The 26,446-nt window shown below is 38.9% G+C and overlaps 1 long non-coding RNA gene and 1 other non-coding gene across 2 annotated transcripts in view; one reads left to right on the top strand and one right to left on the bottom strand.

Moving 5' to 3' along the window:
* LOC131495139 (uncharacterized) overlaps positions 1-26,446 on the bottom strand; it is a 318,187-nt gene that overhangs the window by 252,641 nt on the left and 39,100 nt on the right. The window lies entirely within an intron of this gene.
* LOC131495204 (U6 spliceosomal RNA) lies at positions 11,092-11,197 on the top strand. Its single transcript, XR_009253834.1, has one exon. It is a non-coding gene; the product is annotated as a U6 spliceosomal RNA (small nuclear RNA).

Here is a 26,446-nt window from a genome sequence, read left to right as displayed (position 1 = left end):
CCCTGATGAGGAGCGACATTGAGCATCTTTTCATGTGCCTGTTGGCCATCTGAATGTCTTCTTTAGAGAAGTGTCTATTCATGTTTTCTTCCCATTTCTTCACTGGATTATTTGCTTTTCAGGTATGGAGTTTGGTGAGTTCTTTATAGATTTTGGATACTAGCCCTTTGTCTGATATGCCATTTGCAAATATCTTTTCCCATTTTCTCGGTTGCCTGTTAGTTTTGTTGTTTCCTTTGCAGTGCAGAAGATTTTTATCTTCATGAGGTCCCAATAGTTCATTTTTGTTTTTAATTCCCTTGCCTTTGCAGATGTGTTGAGTAAGAAATTGCTGCAGCTGAGGTCAAAGAGGTTTTTCCTTGCTTTCTCCTTTGGGGTTTTGATGGTTTCCTGTCTCACATTCAGGTCCTTTATTCATTTGAGTATATTTTTGTGAATGGTGTAAGAAAGTGGTCTAGTTTCATCCTTTTGCCTGTTGCTGTACAGTTCTCCAAACCATTGGATATTCTTTCCTGCTTTGTCAAAGATTAGTTGGCCATACTTTTGTGGGTCCAATTCTGGAGTCTCTATTCTATTCCATTGGTCTATGTGTCTGTTTTTGTGCCAATACCATGCTGTCTTGATGATTACAGCTTTGTAGTAGAGGCTAAAGTCTTGGATTGTGATGCCTCCCGCTTTGGTCTTCTTCAATATTACTTTGGCTATTCAGGGTCTTTTGTGGTTGTGTACAAATTTTAGGATTGCTTGTTCTAGCTTCGAGGAATGCTGGTGCAATTTGATTGGGATTGCATTGAATGTGTAGAGAGCTTTGGGTAATACTGACATTTTAACAATATTTATTCTTCCAATCCACGAGCATGGAACGTTTTTCCATTTCTTTATATTGTCTTCAATTTCCTTCATAAGCTTTCTATAGTTTTCAGCATACAGATCTTTTACATCTTTGGTTAGGTTTATTCCTAGGTATTTTATGATTTCTGGTGCAATTGTGAATGGGGTCAGTTTCTTTATTTGTCTTTCTGTTGCTTCATTATTAGTGTATAAGAATGCAACTGATTTCTGTACATTGATTTTGTATCCTGCAACTTTGCTGAATTCATGTATCAGTTCTAGCAGACTTTTGGTGGAGTCTACCGGGTTTTCCATGCATAATATCACGTCATCTGCAAAAAGTGAAAGCTTGACTTCATCTTTGCCAATTTGATGCCTTTGGTTTCCTTTTGTTGTCTGATTGCTGATGCTAGAACTTCCAACACTATGTTAAAACAGTGGTGAGAGTGGACATCCCTGTTGTGTTCCTGATCTCAGGGGGAAAGCTCTCAGTTTTTCCCCATTAAGGATGATATTAGTTGTGGGCTTTTCATAAATTGGCTTTTATGATGTTTAAGTATGTTCCGTCTATTCCGACTTTCTCGAGGTTTTTTATTAAGAAAGGATGCTGAATTTTGTCAAATGCTTTTTCTGCATTGATTGACAGGATCATATGGTTCTTATCTTCTTCTTTTATTAATGTGATGTATCACACTGATTGATTTGTGAATGTTGAACCAGCCCTACAGCCCAGGAATGAATCCCACTTGATCATGGTGGGATCAATAATTCTTTTTGATCAATAATTCTTTTTATATGCTGTTGAATTCTATTTGCTAGAATCTTGTTGAGAATTTTTGTATCCATATTCATCAGGGATATTGGCCTGTAGTTCTCTTTTTTTTGCTGGGTCTCTGGTTTGGGAATCGAAGTAATGCTGGCTTCATAGAATGAGTCTGAATGTTTTCTTTCCCTTTCTATTTTTTGGAACAGCTTGAGAAGGATAGGTATTATCTCTGCTTTAAATGTCTGGTAGAATTCCCCAGGGAAGCCATCTGTCCTGGACTCTTATTTGTTTGGAGATTTTTGAGAACTGATTCAATTCTTCACTGGTTATGGGTCAGTTTAACTTTTCTATTTCTTCCTATTTGAGTTTTGGGAGTGGGTGGGTGTTTAGGAATTTGTCCATTTCTTCCAGGTTTTCCAGTTTGTTGGCATATAATTTTTCATAGTATTCCTTGATAAGTTCTTGTATTTCTGAGGGATTGGTTGTAATAATTCCATTTTCATTCATGATTTTATCTATTTGGGTCCTCTCCCTTCTTGAGAGCCTGGCTAGGTTTATCAATTTTGTTTATTTTTTCAAAAAGCAACTCTTGGTTTCATTGATCTGCTCTACAGTTTTTTTTAGATTCTATATTGTTTACTTCTCCGATCTTTATTATTTCTCTTCCTCTGCTGGGTTTGGGGTGTCTTTGCTATTCTGCTTCTGTTTCCTTTAGGTGTGCTGTTAGATTTTGTATTTTAGAGTTTTCTTGTTTCTTGAGATAGGCCTGGATTGTAATGTATTTTCCTCTCGGGACTGCCTTTGCTGCATCCCAAAGTGTTTGGATTGTATTTTCATTTTCGTTTGTTTCCATATATTTCTTAATTTCTTCTCTAATTGCCTGGTTGACCCATTCATTCTGTAGTAGGGTGCTCTTTAACCTCATGTTTTTGGAGGTTTTCTAGACTTTTTCCTGTGGTTGATTTCAAGTTTCATAGCATCGTGGTCTGAAAGTGTGCTTGGTATGATCTCAATTCTTTTATACTTATGAAGGGCTGTTTTGTGACCCAGTATGTGATCTATCTTGGAGAATGTTCCATGTGCACTTGAGAATAAAGTATATTCTGTTGCTTTGAGATACAGAGTTCTAAATATATCTGTCAAGTCCATCTGGTCCAGTGTATCATTCAGGGCCCTTATTTCTTTATTGATCCTGTGTCTAGATGATCTATCCATTGTTATAAGTGGGGTATTAAAGTCCCCTGCAATTGCCACATTCTTATCAATAAGGTTGCTTATGTTTGTGATTGTTTTATGTATTTGGGGGCTCCCATATTTGGCGAATAGACATTTATAATTGTTAGCTCTTCCTGATGGATAGACCCTGTAATTATTATATAATGCCCTTCTTCATCTCTTGTTACAGCCTTTAATTTAAAGTCTAGGTTGTCTGATATAAGTATGGCTACTCCAGCTTTATTTTGAGTTCCAGTAGCATGCTAAATAGCTCTCCATCCCCTTACTGTCAATCTGAAGGTGTCCTCAGGTCTAAAATGAGTCTCTTGTAGATAGCAAATAGATGGGTCTTGTTTTTTTAAATCCATTCTGATACCCTATGTCTTTTGGTTGGAGCATTTAGTCCATTTACATTCAGTGTTATTATTGAAAGATATGGGTTTAGAGTTGTGATGTCTGTAGGTTTCATGCTTGTAGTGATGTCTCTGGTAGTTTATAGTCTTTGCAACATTTCACTCACAGAATCCCCCTTAGGATCTCTTGTAGGGCTGGTTTAGTGATGAATTCCTTCAGTTTTTGTTTGTTTGGGAAAACCTTTATCTCTCCTTCTATTCTGAATGACAGACTTGCTGGATAAAGGATTCTCGGCTGCATATTTTTTCTGTTCATCACATGGAAGATTTCCTGCCATTCCTTTCTGGCCTGCCAAGTTTCAGTAGATAGGTCTGCTACTATTCTTATGTGTCTACCTTTGTAAGTTAGAGTGTGTTTATCCCAAGCTGCTTTCAGAATTTTCTCTTTATCCTTGTACTTTGCCAGTTTCACTATGATATGTCATGCAGAAGATCGATTCAAGTTACGTCTGAAGGGAGTTCTCTGCCTCTTGGATTTCAATGCCTTTTTCTTTCCCCAGGTCAGGGAAGTTCTCAGCTATGATTTGTTCAAGTACACCTTCAGCCCCTTTCTCTCTCTCTTCCTCTTCTGGAATTCCTATTATACAGATATTGTTCCGTTTGATTGCACCACTTAGTTCTCTAATTCTCCCCTCATACGCCTGGATTTTTTTTATCTTTTTCTCAGCTTCCTCTTTTTCCATAATTTTATCTTCTAATTCACCTATTCTCGCCTCTACCTCTTCAATCCGTGCTATGGCCACCTCCATTTAATTTTGCACCTCATTTATAGCATTATTTAGCTCCTCATGACTATTTATTAGTCCCTTGATCTCTGTAGCAATAGATTCTCTGCTGTCCTCTATGCTTTTTTCAAGCCCAGCGTTTAATTTTATAACTATTTTTCTAAATTCTTGTTCCATTATATTGCTTAAATCATTTTTGATCAATTCGTTAGCTGTTGCTACTTCCTGGAGTTTCTTTTGAGGAGAATTCTTCCGTTTTGCCATTTTGGATAGTCCCTGGAGTGGTGCAGAACTGCAGGGCACTTCCCCTGTGCTGTCTTGAATAACTTGCGTTGGTGGGTGGGGCCACAGTCAGACCCGATGTCTGTCCCCAGCCCACCACTGGCGCCACAGTCAGACTGGTGTGTACCTTATCTTCCCCTCTCCCAGGGGCAGGACTCACTGCGGAGTGGTGTGGCCCCTGTCCGGGCTACTTGCACACTGCCAGGCTTGTGGTGCTGCTTTGATGGGATCTGGCCAAAGGCGTATTAGCCAGGGTGGATCCACAAGGGCGGGAGGGGCAGGCTTAGCTCCCTTTGCTGAAGGTGGTCCCCTGCAGGAGGGGCCCTCTAGCACCAGGAGGGAGGCAGACCTGTCGGAGGGATGGATCCACAGAAGCACAGCATTGAGGGTTTGTGCGGTGCAAGCAAGTTCAGTGATAGGAACCGTTCCCTTTGGAATTTCAGTTGGGGGATGGGAGAGGAAGATGGCGATGGCCAGCACCTTTGTTCCCCGCCAAGCTGAGCTCTGTCCTCCAGGGTTCAACAAATCTCCCTCCCGGTGTTCTCTCACCCTCCCACTCTCCGAGCAGAGCTGTTGACTTATAACATTCCAGGTGTTAAGTCCCGCTGGCTGTCAGAACTCACTCCATCTGGCCCCTCCACTTTTGCAAGCCAGACTTGGGAGCTCTGCCTTGCCGGGTGGGCTGGCTGCCCCTTCACCGCCCCGGCTCCCTCCCGCCAGTCTGTGTAGCGCGCACCACCTCTGCCTTTCCTACCCTCTTCCGTGGGCCTCTTGTCTAGGCTTGGCTCCAGAGAGTCCATTCTGCTAGTCTTCTGGCAGTTTTCTGGGTTATTTAGGCAGATGTGGGTGGAATCTAAGCGATCAGCAGGACACGGTGAGCCCAGTGTCCTCCTATGCCGCCACCTTCCCAGGTCTCTAATTGCTCTGCCCCTCTCTTTATTTTTAATGGATGAAAATTTCTGGTGAAATGTTCTAAGGATACCATCGAGAATTTTTAAAAAATCCTTTTCTAGTCCTTGTATTGTTTCTATTATTTTCTATTTGTGTATTTGTATTTACACAACTCTGTTTACTTTGGTGTATAATAAAACATCTTTCCAATTGAAAATAGTAATATTATTACTGGTTTTGTTATTAAAATACTTACCAAATGCAATAAATATTAGGAAATATTTATTGAGTGCTTGCCACATTGATGACATTCAATAGTCATCTGTTTTTTTAGACTGAGGCAACAGAAAGCTGATTGGGAGTCCTGGATATGTGGGTGGGACTTGTCAAGTATCAGACATTTGTCCAGTCATCTCACCACAGACACTTAAATGCCTGAATGGGGTGGGCTTTATTCGGAGGGCACTGTTATCTTTATAGAAGAGTGCTTCACTCCTGGCCTGGAGAGGAAGTAATGTACGTGGGAAGTCCAAACCCTGAGACAGTCCAGATATCTGTGGGGATGGTCAGCAACCTTTCTGGCTGTATTTTGATTATATGCTACCTAGTGGTATCTCTCTCTTCCTTCAGTCAGTTCCTATTCCTCCACTTGCTTCCTATTTTCTTGAAATTTCTCTACATCCCATGTTGGCAGGTATTCTTACTCCATCATTTTTACTGTCACTGCATGTTCTCAGACTGACATCTATAAGCAGAACAATGCTCTCTTTTACTTTTTTATTTACAATTGCTGTGATAATACTTTGCATTTACTTGTCTTCAAAACACCTTCCCATTTGTTATTTTACTTTATCCCTATAATGCTCTCCAGAAGAAAGTGCAAACCATAGCTATTTTCATATCTAATCTCTGGATGATAAAATAAAATGAAAGAAAAGTATCTTTTTTTCAATTTGAGACATTATTTTATTAAGCTCTCTTTTTTAACATATTTATTTTTTATTTTAATTCCAGTATAATTAACATACAGTGTTACATTAGTTCAAGGTGTACAATATAGTGATTCAATAATTCTATACATTGTTCAGTGCTCATCTCGATAAGCACACTCTTATTCCCCATCATCTGCTTCACCCATTCCCCCACTCACCTCCCCTATGGTGTTTGTTTGTTCTCTATATTTAAGGGTCTGTTTTTAGGTTTGTCTCTTTTTTTCTTTCTTTGTTTTGTTTCTTAAATTCTACATATGAGTGAAATCATATAGTAGTTTTCTTTCTGTGACTTATTTCACTTGATAGTATACCCTCTAGATCCATCCATGTTGGATATGGCAAGATTTCATTCTTTTTATGGCTGAGTAATAGTCTGAGTAGTGTGTGTGTGTGTGTGTACATATCACATCTTCCTTATTCACTCATCTATTGATGGACACTTGGGGTGCTTCCATAATTTGGCTATTGTAAATAATGTTTAAATAAACATAGAGGTACATATATCCTTTCAAATTGTTGTTTTTGTATTCTTCGAGTAAATACCCAGTAGTGCAATTTACTGGATCATAGGGTAATTCTATTTTTAATTTTTTGAGCAATCTCCATGCCATTTTCCACAGTGGCTGCACCAGTTTGCATTCCCGCCAACCGTGCCCCAGAGTTCCTTTTTCTCTACATCATCACCAATACTTATTGTTTCTTGTGTTTTAGATTTTAGCCATTCTCACAGGTGTGAGGTGATGTCTCATTGTAGTCTTGATTTGCATTTTCCTGATGATGAATGATGTTGAGCACCTTTTCATGTGTCTATTGACCATCTGGGTGTCTTCCTTAGACAAATGTCTGTTCATGTCTTCTGCCCATTTTTAAATTTGATTATTTGGTTTGGGGGTATGGAGTTATAGAAGTCCTTTATATATTTTGGATACTAACCCTTTATCAGATATGTCATTTGCAAATACCTTCTCCCATTCGGTAGGTTGGCTTTTTTGTTTTGTTGTTTCCTTTGCCATGCAGAAGCTTTTTATTTTGATGTAGTCCCAATAGTTTATTTTTGGTTTTGTTTCTCTTGCCTCATGGGACATATCTAGAAAAATGTCCTTTAGCTGATGTGAGAAACATTACTTCCTGTCCTCTCTTCTAGGATTTTTATGGTTTCAGGTCTAACATTTAGGACTTTAATCCATTTTGGTTTATTTTTGGGTATGGTTTAAGAAAGTGGTCCAGTTTCATTCTTGTTCATGTAACTGTCCAGTTTTCACAACAGCATTTGTAAAAGAGACCATCTTTTTTCCATTGCATATTCTTGTCTCTTTTGTCAAAATTCAATTGACCATATAAGAGTGGGTTTATTTCTGGGTTCTCTCTTCCGTTCCACTAATCTATGTGTCTATTTTTGTGCCAGTACTGTTTTGATTACTACAGCTTTGTAGTATATTTTGAAATCTGGATACTTCCAGTTTTGTTGTTCTTTTTCAAGACTGCTGTAGCTATTTGGGGTCTTTTGTGTTTCCGCACAAATTTTTGGATTGTTTGTCCTAGTTCTGTACAAAAAAAAAAGCTATTGGTATTTTGATAGGGATTCCATTGAATTTGCAGATTGCTTTGGGTAGAATCAACATTTTAACAGTATTTGTTCTTCCAATCCATGAGCATGGAACATCTTCTATTTATGTGTGTCATCTGCAATTTCTTTCATCAACATTTATAGTTTCAAAGGACAAGTCTTCACCTCCCTGGTTAAATTTATTCTTAGGTATTTTATTATTTTTGGTAAAATTGCAAATAGGACTATTTTCTTAATTTATCTTTCTGCCACTTCATTATTAGTATATAAAAATGCAATGGATTTCTTTATATTGATTTTGTATCCTGTGACCTGATTTATTGAATTTAGTAATAAATAAATTCATTTATTCATTTTTTTGGTGGAGTTTTTAGGGTTTTCTGTACACAGTATCATGGCGTCTTCTTCCTTACCAATTTCAAAAGATCATCCTGAATTAGCTCAAAATGAAACAGTCATTTAATTTGCTCATAAATCTTCAATTTCAGCAGAACTTAGTAAAGGCAACTCATCTCTTCTCCATGCAGTGTTAGCTGGGGCAGCTCAACTAAAGATCAAGGGTCTTGTTCCAAGTTGGTGTACTCACATGACTGGCAAGTTGGTACTAGCTATTGGTTCCTGTCCAGTGGGGGACTTGTGCTTCCTCATAGCATGGTGGTTGGGTTTCAGAGAAAGAGACGGGTAGTGCAAGCTACCAAACCATCACAACATATAGGCTGGAGTCTGTTGGTCAGAAAGTTACAGACATTGGACTCAAGGGAAAGTGCACCTGTTCATGGGAGGAGTGCTGGATAATTCTGGGGCCATGTTTTGAAACCACAAGTGTGGTGATGTTTGAATTAGCATTTTTCTTATTATGAGTGCAGCTGAACATCTTTTTACAAATCTAAAGGTTATATTCAGCATATACATATGTATGTATATGCTGAACTGTCTCTACATACCCTCTGCCTATTTTCTTCATATTTGTTTAGCATTTTCTTATTTTTTTCAAGGATATTTTTATATAAGAGAAGGGTGAGCCTTTCCTTTGTAATATGAATTATAAGCAATATTTCCTAGTTTTTATTTGTTCATAATATTTTTGCCTCGTGCAGAAGTTATTTTTTTAATGTGGTTGAATTTTACACTCTTTTGTTTTATGGCTTAAGGATTTGAGTCTATAATTAGAAAGGCCTTTCCTTCTTTATAGGAGTTTACTCAAGGTTTTATATATTATTTTTATTGTTTTATTTTTTGCATTTAAACACTGACTCATTTGGAGTAATTTACCTTGATATATGCATGAAGTATGTTTATTTTTCAAAATGAACTAGAGAATTACCCTATGTCTTACCCTTTCATTAAAAAAATACCAAAAAGTAAAGACAACAAAAGAAAGCAGTTGGCATTTTCATTTGGATCATGGTAAAGAAACGACACTGGTGATGAAAATGTCTATCAAAGAACATGGTATATTTTCTCAGGTATTCATGTATTATTTTGGGCCTCAGGAGTATTTAAAATGTTTACACATACAGCTTTTTCATATTGCTTTTTAATTGTTCTTATTTATTTTTAATTTTATTTATTTATTTATTTGAGAGGGAGAGGGAGAGGGAGAGAGAGAGAGAGAGAGAGAGAGAAAGCAAGCAGGGGCAAAAAGGGAGAGAGAGAAAGAATCTTAAGCAGGCATCATGCTCAGTGTGGATCCTGACATAGGGCTGGATCCCATGACCCAGGAATCATGACCTGAGCTGAAATGAAGAGTTGGATGCTCAACAAGCCACCCAGGGGCTCCTAATTTCTCTTATTTATTATTTTTATTGCATTGCAGTGAAATCTGTTTTTTTATCTCCTCTTGTAGTGTACCTAAAGCTCTGATTTATCATTATTTTGTGCCCCACTATGTCACTAAATTTTCTTTTGTTTGAAGTAATTTTACAGTTTAATTATATTGCAATGTTTAAGTATGAAATAATATTTTCAGTTATGATAATCTCAACTTTTAATATCGAACCTCTAATTTCTTTTTATTTTCTTAAAAGCTTAATCGTTCCTATTTTAGCCCAATGTTACACCTTAATGTGACAGTGGGCATTATTTAATTTTTCCTGGCGCCAATGGAATGCTTCTTGAGTTTTCCCACAAAATATGATGCTAACTCCGTGCTTTTTTCCAGGATTATTCATGATGATCATATGCGATTTCTCCTTGGAACTATCAAATGATGACTTAATGGTTTATAATATCGAATGTTATACTTGCTTCATAAAATGCACTTAAGGACCTCCTCTTTTTCCTATGATCTAAAACAATTTAAATAACATTGGAATTCTATGTCCTCTAAAGGTTTTATAGAATTCTCTGGGAAAACATTTGAAAGAACGAAAGCAACTTGTGTACGTTTTCCATTTCTTCTTTGGAAAGCTATCTGCTTAGATATTTTTTTTAATCTTTTGGATGAATTTTGGTGAATTATATTTTTCAAAATATATTTTATCCAGGTTTTCAAAGTTATTTGCATAAATTTAATGATTCTTTTTATTTCTTCTTATACTGTGGCTGTATCTTAATATTTGTGGTCTGAGGATTTTATAAGCTCATTTCCATGACCTGAAAGGTTAAAGTATTTCTATTTCTAGTTTTTGAAAAAAAATTTTTTTCCATTAAAATATTATTCTCCTGGGCTTTAATTCTTCTCACAACAGTCTGCATGAAAGATTTATCCAGATAATAATTCTATCCTCTTATGAATATTAAAGTCTACTTTAACTGGTTTTAAATGAAATTCTTTCCTAGAAGGGCATCTTGGTGATTATGTACTGAGTATTTTAACTGTTCAAATAAGGTCACAAGCTCTTCATAATCCTTCTTGAGAGTGCATAAGACATAGCTCATGCTATAAACAATACTTTAAGAAATTTTAAAGGATTTTATTTAACCTGAAGGAATACCAATAGAGTCCATTAAACATTTCATGAAACTTGAGATTTCATATTAATAACTTAGATTTGTAATTCCCAGTGTTTAGCTCATATATTTCAATAAACATATTCTTTTTTTTCCCACTAGACTTATATTTCTTAAGTTTATTTATTTTGAGAGAGAGAGAGAGAGAGAGAGAGAGAGAGAATTTCAAGACTGCCAGCAGGAAGTCTGATGGGGCTCAAACTCAGGAACTTTGAGATCATGACCTGAGCTGAAATCAAGAGTTAAACACTTAACCAAACAGAGCCACCCAGGCGCCCCTAAGCTCTTATTTCTTAGGGGACAATATTAATATTTACTTGAAGTATTTATTTTCATTTATATAGGGAAGAGAGAATATGTCTCCCTACTTTAACAACACAGAGACAGCATGAGTTACTGCTTTCTTCTCCAGTCTTGTAACACTTGCCTACTTGTTTAAAAAAAATGTAGCAACTGAGTGCTCCATTCTCAGCACACAAACTAAAATTGGAATGATACAGAGAAGATTAGTATGGCCCTTGTGTAAGGATGAGGTGCAAAAAAATGTAGCAGTTGAGAAAACCAGGGCACTGAGAGGTTTTCTGTCTTTCTCTGGGATACAGTTAATGACTGAGCTGAGTTTAGAGCCAGAGTCCGCGTTTCTCAACTTCCCTCTCAGATCTTACACTTTAGCAGTGGAGACATATATGTGAGGTGAATCTAAGGAAATGATAATGAAAGCCTGAACAGGGCATGGGAGGCTGAGCAAGGTTTGCAGGAGAATGGAAGACTGACTCCCCACAAGAGCAAAGACCCAAGGGGCAGAGAACCCCAGGAGCAAACACCCAGGACTCATCTGGAAGCTGGATAGCATTATGCTAAGTAACATAAGCCAGACAGAGACAGGCAAGCACTGCATGATCTCACTTACATGTGGAATCTAAAATAGTCAAATTCGCGGAAGCAGACGGTAGCATGGCTGTTGCCAGGAGTGAAAGAAATGAGGCGCACAAAGTTTCAAAGGGTGCAAAGTTTCAGGTTACTATGTAGAGGTGATTGATGCGTTATTTAGCTTGATTGTGGTGATCTTTTCACACTGTATACATATATCAAAACATCAAGGAGTGCCAGGCTGGCTCAGCTCTTGATCTCGGAGTTGTGTGTTCAAGCCCCATGTTGAGGGTAGAGCTTACTTAAAAAAGATCAACTTGTACACCTTAATTATTTTTAATTTTTATGTGTCAAAGATAGCTCAATAAAGTTTAAAAAAGAAAGAAATTAGATAGCAGAGGTATGGCTGGAGCAGAGGTATATGCCTGGAGGAGGAAGAAAAAAAAATGAAGAAAAGAGATGGGGGAGAGATCATGAGAGTTTTTAATCCACAGTGAAGAAATGGAAAATTTTCTCCATGTGGCAGGAAGCATTAGACACATCCCTCTCAAGGGACGAGCTAGAGGTCTGGGTTTCAGGGGGTAGAAGGAAACTAACTATATACACTTTATAATGCTTGAAGTTTTTATCATGTGCATTGAGTATTTTTAAGAGAGAAAAAAATTCAAGCAAAAATTAGTCATTAAAACCAATACAACAAAGAAGGATTTATCTAAGCAGGCACCCCCCACAAAGGAAAAAGGAAGAATCATGTGTTTATCAGTGAGGGCAAACTTCAGTTAAAAGTTTCATGTATTTTTCAACTTAAAGAGGCTGCTCTCCATGTGGTTCAAAGAAGCAATTCAAGTCTGAGACCTTCTGGGCTATTTCCTCTTTTGTGTAAGGCACAAAGAAAGAAACAAGTTAGCTCAGGGTGAAACATCTCTGAGACTTGAAACAATCACTATGATTTGATAATTCCCTATTTGGCAATAATTCATGCTCCAGAAAGAGGGAGGGAGGGGGAAAGGGGGAGGGAGAGGGAGAGGGAGAGGGAGAGGGAGAGGGAGACTGACTCAATATCTATGATGCCATATAATCCCATTCATAAATAATAAAGACAAAGACACCTGTTAGAACAGATCCAATGAGGGAGGACAAGTTTAGAGGGGATAATTAATCGAAGTTATCCACCAAGAATGTCAGGTTTCTTGCATTTTTGTGTATAAAGTCAGTGAGTAATCCAGCTAAAAGGGCTTTACCCAAAATGGCTGGAAAGGTGCTGAGTCCAAGATGCTTATAATGAAACACACATACCCCAAACCTAGTTGATAGTAGAGATTTTGTGATTTTTCATCTATGTGTAATAGACTGGATTTTAATAATGTCTGAGTTCTCACAGGAATTCTGGGACGAAGATATCAAGACAAAGTGAAATAAGCCATCTCCACACATAACTATTGCAAAAACCAATATAACTCAGCTTCTTCCCCTGGATTCAACGGCATGAAGATCGCCCTGTACTTTAGAATTCGTTCAATTGATACCAGTCTTCAATTAAGCAAGAAATTATACTTTAAAAACCAGCTAGCACTCATTTTTGTTTCTTTTTTCGCCACAGCATTTGCTGTCTTTTAAGTGAGTCCACAGGAAAGGAAAGGAAAGGAAAGGGAGGGAAGGAAGGAAAGGGAGGGAGGGAAGGAAGGAAACAAGGAAGAAAGGAAGGAAGGAAAAAACAGGGAGAGAGAAGGAATGAGCAAACCAACCACAGATCCTACAGAACGTTCTTCTGTTCTTATTTTTTTTTTTTTTTTGTTTCTTCTTTTATTTTCCAATACTGGTAACATTTGTTAAGAAAGTGGTAATGTATTTTAAAGGCTATTATATCTTAATATCAACTTACAATAACTCTTCCATTTCAGTTTAGGAATTTTAAGGTAGATGAATGGCCACAGCAGCAAAATTGACAGAGAAGCCTTTCAAGAGAACCAGGAACTACATCTTTAGTGCACTGGCTTGAGTTTTCTGAACATATTGATAGGGACACAAAGCAATGACAGGAATTAGTATTGTCTTTTTCCACATTTTATGGAAGATGCAAAAATGATAAAAAGTCAGCAATTTTGGGGGTGCCTGGATGGCTTAGTGGGTAGAGTGTCAGACTCTTGGTTTAGGCTTAGGTCACAGTCTCACAGTGGTGAGATCAAGCCCCAAGTCAGAGACCATGCTGAGCATGGAGCCTGCTTAAGACTCTTTCTCTCTCTTTCCCTTCCTTCCTTCCTTCCTTCCTTCCTTCCTTCCTTCCTTCCTCCCTCCCTCCCTCCCTCCCTCCCTCCCTTCCTTCCTTTCTCTCTTTCTCTTTCTCTTTCTCTTTCTCTCTCTCTCTCTTCCTTCCTTTCCTTCCTTCCTTTCCTTCCTCTCTCCTTCTGTCTCTCTTCTCTGCTCATGATCTCTCTTAAAAAATTAAATTTAAAAAGTCAGCAATTATTTTAGCTTCATGGTTAGATTTTCTGTGGTCTGTTAAGTACATCATAGTGATCGTTTTCTTCATCACCCAAATGAAACAAGAAGGAAAATGCTCTCTAACCAACAGAAGAAGACAAAATATTTCTAAAATGTTCCTTTGGAAGAATATATTGAAACCAAGAAGCTAATGGAGAAATAAACGGGACTAAATATTACTTATAATTGTTAGCTATAGGTGTCCTGATGGCCAAGTTGGTGAGTTTCCTCATTAGATTTCACACACAAAATTGGTATCTTGCCCATCAAACTATGGAAAGCTGAAAGTGTAAGAAGTAAATGATTGGGGAAAGGTTTCTGTTTTGTTTTGCATTTAAATTTAAGTAGTTAGATAGCCATACTTAAATACTGACTGCTCTTTTGAATGCACAAATAAGACACTATTATTTTTAAATGTCAATATCACCCTCCGAACTCTGTCATTTTTATGAATAAGTCTTTCCCTCATTTTTAGGAGCTTAGGGATTTGCTCCAAGATTCACTTTAATAACTTTTCCCATTTATCAGTAATTTACATTATTTTAAATTATTTGTGAGATTCTGACCAAATCTTATGTTTACAGGTGACTATTATTCAATAATGGCAAAAATTGAAATTTTCCCCCCAAGAAGTTTCTAATTAATTTCATGAGTGTTTCCAGCTCACTGCCCTGGATCTCAGTAACCTCATCCATAAAATAAAAAGATTTGGGTGGATAATATTTAAGTATAATTCTGTTCCTCAACTATCATTCTTATATTTATATAGTTTTAATGGACTGGTTTTCTTTTTTCTAACTTGGTGATCTAATTTAATCAGCACCTGAAGAAAGACTTCAACATTTATGATGTTTCAGTATCAAATCTCCTGTAATTATATCCCCATTTTTCATGTTATTTACTTTTGATTGAGATAAAATTGGCATGTAACATTATATTAGCTTCAGATGTACAACATAATTTGATATGTGTGTATACTGCAAAATGATCACAGTAATGTGTCATTAACATCTATAACCATACATACTTTTTAAAACTTTTTATTTATTTATTGTCAAGTTAGCTAACACAGTGTAGCCTTGGCTTCAGGAGTAGGTTCCCATGATTCAGCACTTAAATACAACACCCAGTGCTCATCCCAACAAGGGCCCTTCTCAATGCCCATCACCCATTTTCCTCACCCTCCTAACCACCACCCCCATCAATCCCATACATACTTATTTTTCTTGTGATGAAAACTTTTAAGATCCACTGTCTTAACAACTTTAAAATATACATGGAATATTATTAGCTATAGTCCCATGTTTTAAATGACATTTTCTGTTTCCATCTGATGGACCACAGAGGATATTTCCTTTGGATGATCCTTAAGTTGGCCAAATTGGTGAATTTTAATTATCCAAAGTGTTTCTCTGTCTCCATTGAGGCAAAGCTTATTCACTCAGTTCTAACAGTTACCAAAAGAGAAACATCTATGCTTCAGAAGGTCCAAAGGAGAGCACCCAAAATGTTAACAGTGATGTAGAGATGACTGTCATGTAAATATGGATAACAGAGTTTAGGAATCAATGCAGAAAGATGATTTGTGAATAGTTAGATTTGGTAATTTGTTTAAAGTTAAATAACTAAAGCTGATAATCACAGGAAGAATACATGAGCGGTGAGTGAAACCATTCAATAACAATAGCATGATATTGGGCTGCCTGGGTGGCTCAGTCAGTTAGGCGACCGACTGTAGGTCATGGGATTGAGCCCCATGTCAGGCTAGGCGCTGACACGGTGATCCTGCTTAAGATTCTCTCTCTTTCCCTCTGCCTCTCTCCCCTGCTCACTCTCTCTCTAAAATTAAAAGAAAAAAAAGCATGACATTGAGAGGGAACCTCATTACACAGAGTTAATTCCACTTAGTGCACCCCTATCTAGTTCCCATTCCATAACCAGAACCCTCAGCGACCTTTAAGTTACTTCTTATCCAACATAAAGCCAGTTACATTAGAAGCAGGAGGCAATGCTGAAGCTCAAATGTAGGGAAATTGGAAGGAAGAATTACATTACACAACTCAGACTAACACTTGACTTCCAAACTGTGGCATGGCAAATAACGTAGTCTGTCCCCCCAGTATTTGTTCTCCCTTTATCATAATTGAGATAAAGTGCCAAAAATGGAAAACTCCATTTTTTTTCTGGGCAGATAGTTTAGGAAATTAAAAATGTATTTCCCAGTCTCCCTTGTTGTTTGGTGTGGTCATACGATCATGACCATGTTTTGGCCAATGATATGTAAGTGGAAGTTTTCTCTGACAGCATCTCTAGTACTCCTTATGAATGAGCTCGGGCACCCCTGTTGCCGTCTCATCCCTTCCTCCTTTCTGCTTCCCGGAACACAAATGTGATGTCTGTACCTGAGGGTAAGGGCACACACAAGTGAAGGTAACCTGGTAAACTAGGATGAGGCTGAGTCCCTGAGAACACCATGGATCAGTGCTACCTTATCAACCCTGCATTGCATACCCCTGAACTTTACTTGAAAGAAATGAAGTTCTATCTTGGTTAAGCCATTGGTTTTCCAGGACCCTAACATGTAGTGAAATCCAGTCTCAACAAATATGGGTGGCAAGTCAAAATATAACGGAATTTTGTAAAAGGCTTATATAAAGCTGGGGTGACAGATACAACACTGGGCTCTGAAAGTAACTAGAAAGAGTTCTAAGTTGCTTCTAATCTTCCTGGTTGAGAGCCAGAAGCTCAATTGCCATCCCACAAACCATCCCTGTGGTCTTAACAGGGAGTATAAGCCTGTTCCAGATGATCATAGATCTGACTTAATGTATTAATTCCTATTAATTTCTGAGAACTTTATGCAGAACATCCTGATAGCTAAGACTAATGCCCCAGACCAACCAAAATACATAAGTAATTCTAATCAGATTAAAATTCTTCATATTTATCTCAGAAACTATTTCCTTTCTAGGTGATTCTATCTATGAATGAATAAAACACCTGTGAAAGACTGCTCCCCCTGGGTATAGGGGTAAAAATTTGATGACTGTTTTGATTAAATCATTCTACCTCCGTGTTCCACTGACATACTGTTACTTACTCCTATTCAGGAGGTTGTGGAATTTTCCAACACTTCTGTATCAATTTGGATCTGTCTAACTCTTACCGTTGGACATTGTTTTCCATTTCCTAAATGGATCAGAGATCTCCATCATTTATATAGATTTCTTTTATTCACCCAAGGAATTTTGACAAAAATAGTTCACAAACATTTAAAGTCTCTCTTCCTTACAACCCCTATTGTCATTTCTCAGGTCAATAGTACAAGGAAGCTTCCTTGAATATTTCAGGATATCCTTTCTTCTCCTAGTATTTTGTTCTTACATGTGGAAGGCAGCTTCCTAGCTTAGTGTTGCCTGTACAAATCACACTTTGTGCACTTACATGCAATTAATCGAGATGTTTTCTTATATCTCCTTTTAAGCAACACCATCTCATTTCTGGTCTTGTAGTCACTAACTGTAATTTTTTTTTTCATTTTTATATCACACACTAATGACGTTTTCCCATTTCTCATTTCAATAACTTACTTGCCTTTACTTGGCATTAATTTATTAACTGGCCACACTATGTACCATTGCTAGTGGGAATGAAAAATGATGCAGCCACTGGGGAAAACAATTTAGTAGTTCCTTATAAATTTAAACATGGAGCACCATATGACCCAACAATACCACTCCTAGGTATTACCCAAGTGAAGTGAAAACATGTCCACACAATCCCATACATGATGACAGCATTAGTGGTCATAGTAGCCAAAATGTGGAGACAACTGAAATTTCCATCAACTGATAAAAGGATAAACAAATGTTGTATATCCATACAATGGAATATTATTTAGCCATACAAAGCCATACAAATATTATGTAGCCATGAAGGCTACAATGCAGATGAGCATAGAAAACATCAAGTTAAGTAAAAGAAGCCAGATACAAAAGGTCATATATTGTGATTCTATTTTTATGAAGTGTCCAGAATAGGCAAATCTATAGGGATGGAAAGTAGATGAGAAGTTGCCAGGGGCTTGGGAAGGGACGTGAATATGAATTTAGAGAAACAGAGTTTCTTTTTTTACTTAAAAAAATTTTTTTTAATGTGTATTTTTGAAGGAGAGAGAGAACATGAGTAAGGGAGGGGCAGAGAAAGAGAGGGAGACACAGAATCTGAAGCAGGCTCCAGGCTCTGAGCTGTCAGCACAGAGCCTGAAGCAGGGCCCAAACCCTCGAACCTTGAGATCATGACCTGAGCTGAAGTCGGATGCTTAACTGACTGAGCCATCCAGACATCCCTTTTTTTATTTTTTATTTTTAAAAATTTATTTATTTATTTTTGAGAGAAACAGAGACAGCACAAGTGGGATAAGGGCTGAGAGAGAGGGAGAGACAGAATCCCAAGCAGGCTCTGTGCTGTCAGCATAGACAGAGCCCTTTGTGGGGCTCGAACCCACGAAACCAAGAGATCACGACCTGAGCTGAAACCAAAAGTCAGATGCTCAAACAACCGAGCCACCCAGAAATAGTTTCTTTATAGGGTTCTGATAATGTTCTGTTATTAGATAGTGGTGATGGTTGTACAAACTTGAAAATGTATTAAAAACCACAAACTGTAAATTTTAAAAAAATAGGCTTATGTATATTATGTATATAAACTTGACATCTCACTAACTAGAGACATTAAATCTGAGAAGGATAGGAGATGAGGGATTGGATAAGAAAAATAATCTGATAAGGTATCATGTCATCCCAAGCAGAAAGAAAAGGAAATCTTCCAAGTTGCCCATCTCTTCCTTCTCAAGCCCCGTTCCTCCTGAAGCTACAATGGGAAAAGGAAGCAGCATGTATGTGGCAGGTATGATAGAGTATGTAGCAATCACGGGTTACACCCAGATCTGTCACTGGAGTAGAAAAATTCAGGATAATCACTCCAGGCTGGTTAGTGAAAGTTATAGAAGGGGCAGAAAAGGGAGGAGGAAGAGGGGTATTTGCCAGCTGGAATGAATAGTGAGCTGAGGTTCGTACAATAGCTTAGCCCTTACACATCTCATTCCAATCTACCCCAAAAAAGTTTGCTAGACGACAGAACCGTTCCATCCCTCTTGTTCTGATGACCCCTATAGCGGGATCCCTTGAGCTGAATTTGCACATGCCCTTCAGTTTCAAGCTTTGAGGTCATAATACAAGAAATCTTCTCGTATCAGCCCATGCAGGGCCGACTGGCATTATTCCAGAGAGCAACAAGTGCCAGGCTGCATTAAGAGCAACAGCCCATTCCTTTGTATCTGAGAGGCATAATGGTCTGACAGGAGGAAATGGAGAACCGTACTGTGGAGCCAGGCAACAGCGGTCAGCCGGCTGTGCTGAAGGCGAAGCTGCAGCCACCGCCAACGGATGCCGCCGCCTGGCCCCGCCGCCAACTGGGTGCCTGGACCAGACCCATCACCTGTGTCATCTCTGCTGCTGCTCCTACTCCCTGAACAGTGGGCTGGCCATCTTCCCAGCCCACTTGCTATTTGCCCCAAATGCTGCAATCTGTGGAGATGCTGAGCTCTTTCCATCCAGGCAGTGAAATGGGAGCAACGTCTTTCCTCATCTCCGCTCTGTAGTTCTAGGGCAGAGGTGGGCAGCTTCCATCTTTCATTTCACAGCTTGGCAGCTACACGAGGCAACTTGGCCCTTGAGACAAGCAGTCCTAATTCTGCCTCCTCGGGGCAATTTACATTACTTTTTTTTTTTTTTTAATGTTTGTTTATTTTTGAGAGAGACAGAACACAAGCGGAGGAGAGGCAGAGAGAGAGGGAGACACAGAATCCGAAGCAGGCTCCAGGCTCTGAGGGGTCAGCACGGAGCCCAACGCGGGGCTTGAACTCATGAACTGTGAGATCATGACCTGAGCTGAAGTCTGACACTTAACCGATTGAGCCACCCAGGCGCCCCACGTTACTAACCTTTTTGATCCTCAGATCCCTTCTGTATAAAATGGTAATAATAATACCTAATTCAAAAAGTTGTGTGGGTTCAAGGAAGACAACTTCCGCAGAGTACCTGGCACAGACAGCACTGGCTCACTGTCTGTTTAGAATAGATGTTGCCATTGTTATTGATGCTTTTGTTTGTATTTTTAACTACAGAGTCTTAAGAGACAAAGGTAGGCAAATCCACTAAAAATCAGTTCTTGAAATAATCAATTTGTAGAAGGACCAAAATTTACAAACTGCAATTTTCACCAGTTTTAATACTAATATTTGATTTTAATTACACTTAATCAAATATATTCTTTTGATATATACAAATATACAAAAGAATATTGGCCAAACTAAACTTGGGGGCCACCTGATAAAACAATCCTAATTGAATGTTAAAATGGTAACAAGTCCCAAATTCACTAAAAGTACCAATATGAACCACATTTTCCATCAACGATTTTGCCATTCTGTATGTGACTATTTTTTGAAAATTTAACCACATTTAGGATTATTTTACCAATTCCTCAAATGGCATGTCAAACTTAATTTAGATTTTTAGGAAGTGATTTTTAGCTAATTTAAATTTTAAAACGCAGAAAATTCAAATTTTACTTAGAATTCATTTATAATTAGCATTCAGTTGAATTTTCATTAAATTAAAAATTTAAATTTAATTTACAGGTCATCTGAAATAAATCAGAATTATCCAAGAGTCCTAGCAGAGATAAAATGCTGACATTTTGGTTTCTTTCTTTTCTATTTTTTTTTCTGATATTTTGGTTTCTAACAAGAATTTCAGAAACAGAAAATTGGGTAGCAATTTGCAAAAAGTTTCAACTTAAAAATATAAAACTTCTCAAATCAACAGGAAGAAAGCAAGGATACTTAGAAGGGAACACTGTAATGGATTGGATGATTTGTGATTAATCTGCTATTTAAATTAATTTGATATTTAATCATGATGTAAAATTATAAGGGAAAGATAAGAAAACTACTTAGAAACCCGAGAAATATGAAAATTTAGATGCTAAAATGTTAGTAAAATGAGAATGATGTTTTAATTTTTTTTTTAATTTTAATCCCAGTGTAGTTAACATATAGTGTTACATTAGTTTTGGGTGTACAATGTAGTGATTCAGCAAGATGTTTAAAATTATGAAACAAAAATAAATATAAACTGAAATTTTTCCACTTGAAATGCTAAAAATATATACTTTTATTTATTTATTTTGAGAGAGAGCATATGAGCTGGAAGGAGCAGAGATGGGGGCGGGGGGGGGGGGGCGGGGAGGTGGGGCTCAGAGAGAGAGAATCCCAAGCAAACACAGCACTGTCAGCACAGAGCCTGATCCAGGGCTCAGTCTCACAAACCATGAGATCATGACTTGAGCCAGACGCTTAACTGACTGAGCCACCTTGGGCACTTGACTGAGCCACTGAGGCACCTTGAAATGTTTGAATGTTAAATGTTAATTGAGCTCAGAAAAATGTATGTAACCATCATAACTATATTTGGACATTTTTATAAAAGTTGTTAAGCCATTCCTTTTAAACTGTTACTTCTTGGCACGCTCATCTAGGACCCCTGTAAGGAAAGGGAACTCAGTGATTTAAATGCCTCTAAATTCTGCCTCTTTCTGAATGACTTGGAGGGGGACGCGCTGCAGCCCCATTCCTGGGAAGCGTCGTGGGAGTCGTCCTAAAATAACAAGAATATTCAGAGCCTACTGGACTGTAGGCAATTAGACCTACTCCTTCCCGCCACCTGATGGAATGCCTCTTTGTGTGCCTTACAGTTCCACATTGTCCCCAGGGTCTGACTCTCAGGAATTCCTCCTGTTCTTCCAGGAAGTATAGCCTAACATTAGGAAGGAAGCCGCTGGGCTGAGCCTTGTTCAGCCGTCACTCCCCAGCTCCTGGTCAGGAAATGAGGAAAGAATTAGTTGCCAAATGATCAAACTGACAAAAAAACAAACAAATTTACTGATTTACCAAAAAATAATAAAATTAATAAAATTAAATAAAATGATTTTACCAGGTTTAAATGTAACGGCTTAACAACTTCTTAAAAAATGTCCAAATAGAGTTACTAATGATTTAAATATACTTTTCAGGACATCTGGGTGGCTCAGTTGGTTAAGTGTTTGACTTTGGCTCAGGTCATGATCTCACGGTTCATGGGTTCAAACCCCACATTGGCTGTCTGCTGACAGCTCAGAGCCTGGAGCCTCCTTCGGATTCTGTGTCTCCCTCTCTCTCTGCCCCTCCCCTGCTTGTGCTCTGTCTCTCAAAAATAAACAAATTAAAAATATATTCTTTTCTAGGAGCGCCTGGGTGGCTCAGGCAATTAGGTACACAACTCTTGATTTTGGCCAGATTGTGACCTCTGTTTGTAAGATTGAGCCCTGAGTTGGGCTCTGTGCTGACAATGCAAATCCTGCTTGGGGTGCTTTTTCTCCCTCTCTCTCTCTGCTCCTCCCTTGCTCATGCGCATATGCTCTCTTTCTCCCTCTCTCTCTGAAAATAAAGAAATAAACATTAACAGAAACAAACTCTTCTGAACATAGTGTGGTATCCTTCCCATGACAGAGATCTGTGTGATGAGCAGGCCTGCCCCATGTAAGAGTGAAAGGCAGAAGCTGAAACACAAAAACCAGAGTCACAGAATCCCTTCCAAGGGAGTAAATGGAGGAGAAACTGGAAAGGTGTGACAGAAGCCAAGAACGTAAGGAGGTGAAAGGCAGTGACTGGGAGCCAGAGATGAGATGCTAAACAAGGTCAGTGGAATAGGATGAAATTGGAGTTTGCATGAATTCCAGGGCCTGGGTGGGCTAACACTCAGCATAACAGTGGTTTCTTGCAGGGACTGGGTTGGTTTAAAGACGGGTGAGTAGAATTCGTGTGTTTTCTAGACCCCAGCCGTGAGATTTTTCCCTCTATTCATTCACACATCAGCTGGGCAGCCATACTGGGATCTCATTTCCCCTTTACTGAGTGCCTTTGACGTCCACCTAGAGGAGGGGCAACAGAAGCACGCGCTCAGGGATCTGGAATCAGAATGGTCTGGGACTCTCCGGAGGCATTTATGGTCTGTGAGACTTTGCAAAATTTACCTAACTTCCCCGATGGTAGGCATCTGAGACATAGAGATAATTGTACCAACTTCATAGAGTTACTGAGATGAGTATGTAGAATCAGACATGCAAAGTGCTAGGAATCATGCATGATGCTTAATAATAATGGTAGCAACCCTCTTGCCTATAAAAACCACCCCCTTCCCAAGTTGACTTTCTTTCTTACCCTTGGTATATCTGACCTGACCACACTTCCTTCAAGAAACCTGATCTCAAACTTAGAAGTGAAACCCTGGGGTTGAGTTATACGTGTTACTCATGACCGAGTGAGTCCTTGTGGCTTGCTGCTTTATCTGAGTCATTTGTACTTATATGCGCTACGACTGACACACAGATAAGATTAAGCTTTAAAATCTCCTTATTTTCACAACATAAAAGCTAGCTTATGGGTCATCTCTTACCATTGCTCCAATTTTACTAATGTCTTATGATTTATAATTACTAACCATGGCAAATTCTTATGGTTGGAGGCACATTAAAAAAAAAATAGCTGCTGAGGGCCTAGCCAGCTGATTCGGCTAAGGCAGTTGTTCTTCTCCTCTCTTCTCTCCCTTTTTTTTTTTTTAGAGAGGAGAGTGAGAGATCACGGGTGCAATTGGGGGAAGGGCAGAGAAAGAGGGAGAGAGAGAATCCCAAGCAGGCACCGTGCCCAGGGCAGAGCCCAACGTGGGGCTCAATCCCATCACCCCACAACCATGAGATCATGACGAGACACGAAAAGGACGCTCAACCAACTGAGCCACCCAGGCACCCTGGCAGCTGCATTTCTGAAACATATGTTGCCAGAGATCACATCCTTCATGAAATCATTATGAACATAATAGTTAATTTTATAGGAGTTTGTAAAGAATCATTCTCTACAAATACTCTGAAAGCTTATTTCCCTTAATGTCTTTTCAGCCTTTTATTCAGTTACTTAGTTATAATCTCTAACCTAGAAACAGGGACTCCTTGAGAAAGCATGTGAGTCCTTATCACATTGGTGCAGTATTTCCCAATGCAACATTATCCCAGTCCCTGACATGCCCAAGGCAAATTGTGTTGAGTAATGTGTACCAAAGGTTGTGTGCATGAGATTTCTCTCGACGGGTTTAATTTACATGCACTATATAAGAGATTTCCCAATATTTAGGACCTCCATGAAGTGAGTCGAGACATAAAATCATTGGGAGCATCTGCACAGAGAATGAAGGAATCAGAACGGTTCTCCTTCAGAATACGGAGAACTTAGAAATGGTTGTTTTTGAGATGCCATGTACACACAGTTAAGGGAGAAGCCTTTCCCTGTGACAGACGTTAAAAAAAAAAGAAGTGCAGTTAGAGAGAGTGCCTTCCTGCCTGGGGTCAGGGAGTCAGAAGCTGGGACAGAGAACAGTACCAACATTTCCCCACTCATACTTCACTGTCATGAACGGTTTCCCTGGCCCAGGACTTCCTCATGCTGTTTTCTGCACTGTCCTCTGAGGAGAAATGCGCTTCCTCACTCTGAACATAAATGCAGAGGGGAGAGGAGCAGAAGGGCCTCCCTTTTGGCTACACGGAGCACTCTCATTTTCTGGAGTAAAGGGATCATCATTTTCTGAATATTAATCTTTTAAAGTTTACTTCTATGTAACTGGCTTCCAAAATAGGTTTGAACTAGATGGTTAACATGAGATGGCCTAAATACCATTTTGCAAAGGGAGAATTCAGGAACATGGAAGTTAACTTTGCTTACCTAGTAAGATTCGCAGCAAAGGCAATCATTCCAAGAGTTTAAGTTCAGAAGCACGGCACAATAGTAACTCCAACATTCAGTCTTTTCTTTTGCCTTTTTCTTTCCCTTTTTTTTTTTTTGAATAGACGTAAAGTCATAATGTGAAGGTAATAAAAGGCTCTGTTGGAAAATTCAACAGCACTTACTGAATATCGGTGATACTCTGTAAGTAATTTAGCACTTTGTATCTAATTATCCCAAAGTGCCTGCCTTTTGATATCATAACACAAATGTATAACGCTTTTTCGGTTAGCCTAACAGATGACAGAGGCACTTCCAAATTAAAGATGTTAAAATGACAATTCAGAAGAAACAGGGTTAGGCCACCCTGTATCTCCTTGGTGGTTGTTACCAGGAAACTAAGTACCTGCTTCAGGCTTAAGATCACCGAGGGGGCGGGGCCAAGAGTAAAGGAAGAAACCGTGGTTTCAGTTTGCGAACACTCATCCATAACACCCTCCCCAGTCAGCATGGCCACGTCTCCCCTCCACATATACTTTGTTTTGCATACTTCCTGCTAATTGATTGAGAGCTAACTAAGATCTAGACCCAGAGGCCAGCAGCCATTTTAGCACACATTGCACAGGACTAGAAGTATCACAAGGTGTCATATTTGCATACCTTGAAGTTGAATAAAAGAAGAGCAGGATCTAGATAAACGAGCATTTAAAAAACAATTACCTCTGAAGTTATTCACTTGGTTTCTAATGCAAGTTAATCTCCCTCTGTTTTATCTGTAGGTGTGGGAGGTCTAGCCCAGAGCCAACAGGCAGAGCTTTGTGAGAGCACTTGCAGTGTCAGCAGTGAGAGCCGCTTTCTGCCTCACTGCCCCGGCCGCCCAGGAAGTCAGGACTGGCTCCTGTTTGGATCAGGCCATTTTGCAGCCTTGCTATTGGCCTGCAGCGCAGCTCGCTACTGCCATGGGACAAGCCTGTGTCCTGTTGGCTGGCCGGTACCTGGTGTCGAGAATCCTCCATTCACTATCCAACTGGGTCATCAATTTTACTCCCTGACACAGCAGGCAGCTCGGGACATCTCAGCACATTCCAGGAGGAAAAAAAAAAAAAAAGAGTAAGTTTGAAAGATCATAAAGGATTTTTTTTTTTTTTTTTGTATAGCTCTTAAGCCCATCTGCTGAAGGCCACGGAAATTTCTGTGCACACACTCAGGGAGAAAAAGAGATAAAGAGCAAATCATCTTTCTTTTAGAATAGGAGGGAAATCACACGCTGGGTTGCAAAGATGCTTAAGGAAGTAGCCAGGCCTCTTGTAAGCTGATGCTTTTTGAAATAGAGAATTTCCAAATGCAAAGCGTTCCTGACGTTAAGATTAATTTCTTCTTGCACGCTCGTGCATTCTGGTTGTGTCATATTTCCTGGGTAAGACCTGGGGCACACTCCAAAGTTGAAGCTTGCCCAAAGAAACTTTAGTACATCCCGCCCCCCCTCTCCCCACTCTCTCCAGACTTTGGAAAGAAAAGGATTCAGTGTTATTTTTTCATCCCTTGCCAACCATGGTAGATAAAAGTTTATTTGAGGCAATCGTATCTC

The sequence above is a fragment of the Neofelis nebulosa genome, chromosome 14 (genome assembly GCF_028018385.1).
Source record: "Neofelis nebulosa isolate mNeoNeb1 chromosome 14, mNeoNeb1.pri, whole genome shotgun sequence".
Classification (NCBI taxonomy): Eukaryota; Metazoa; Chordata; class Mammalia; order Carnivora; family Felidae; genus Neofelis; species Neofelis nebulosa.
The sequence above is the reverse complement of the archived record's forward strand: the minus strand, read 5'-3'. Positions and strand labels throughout refer to the sequence as shown.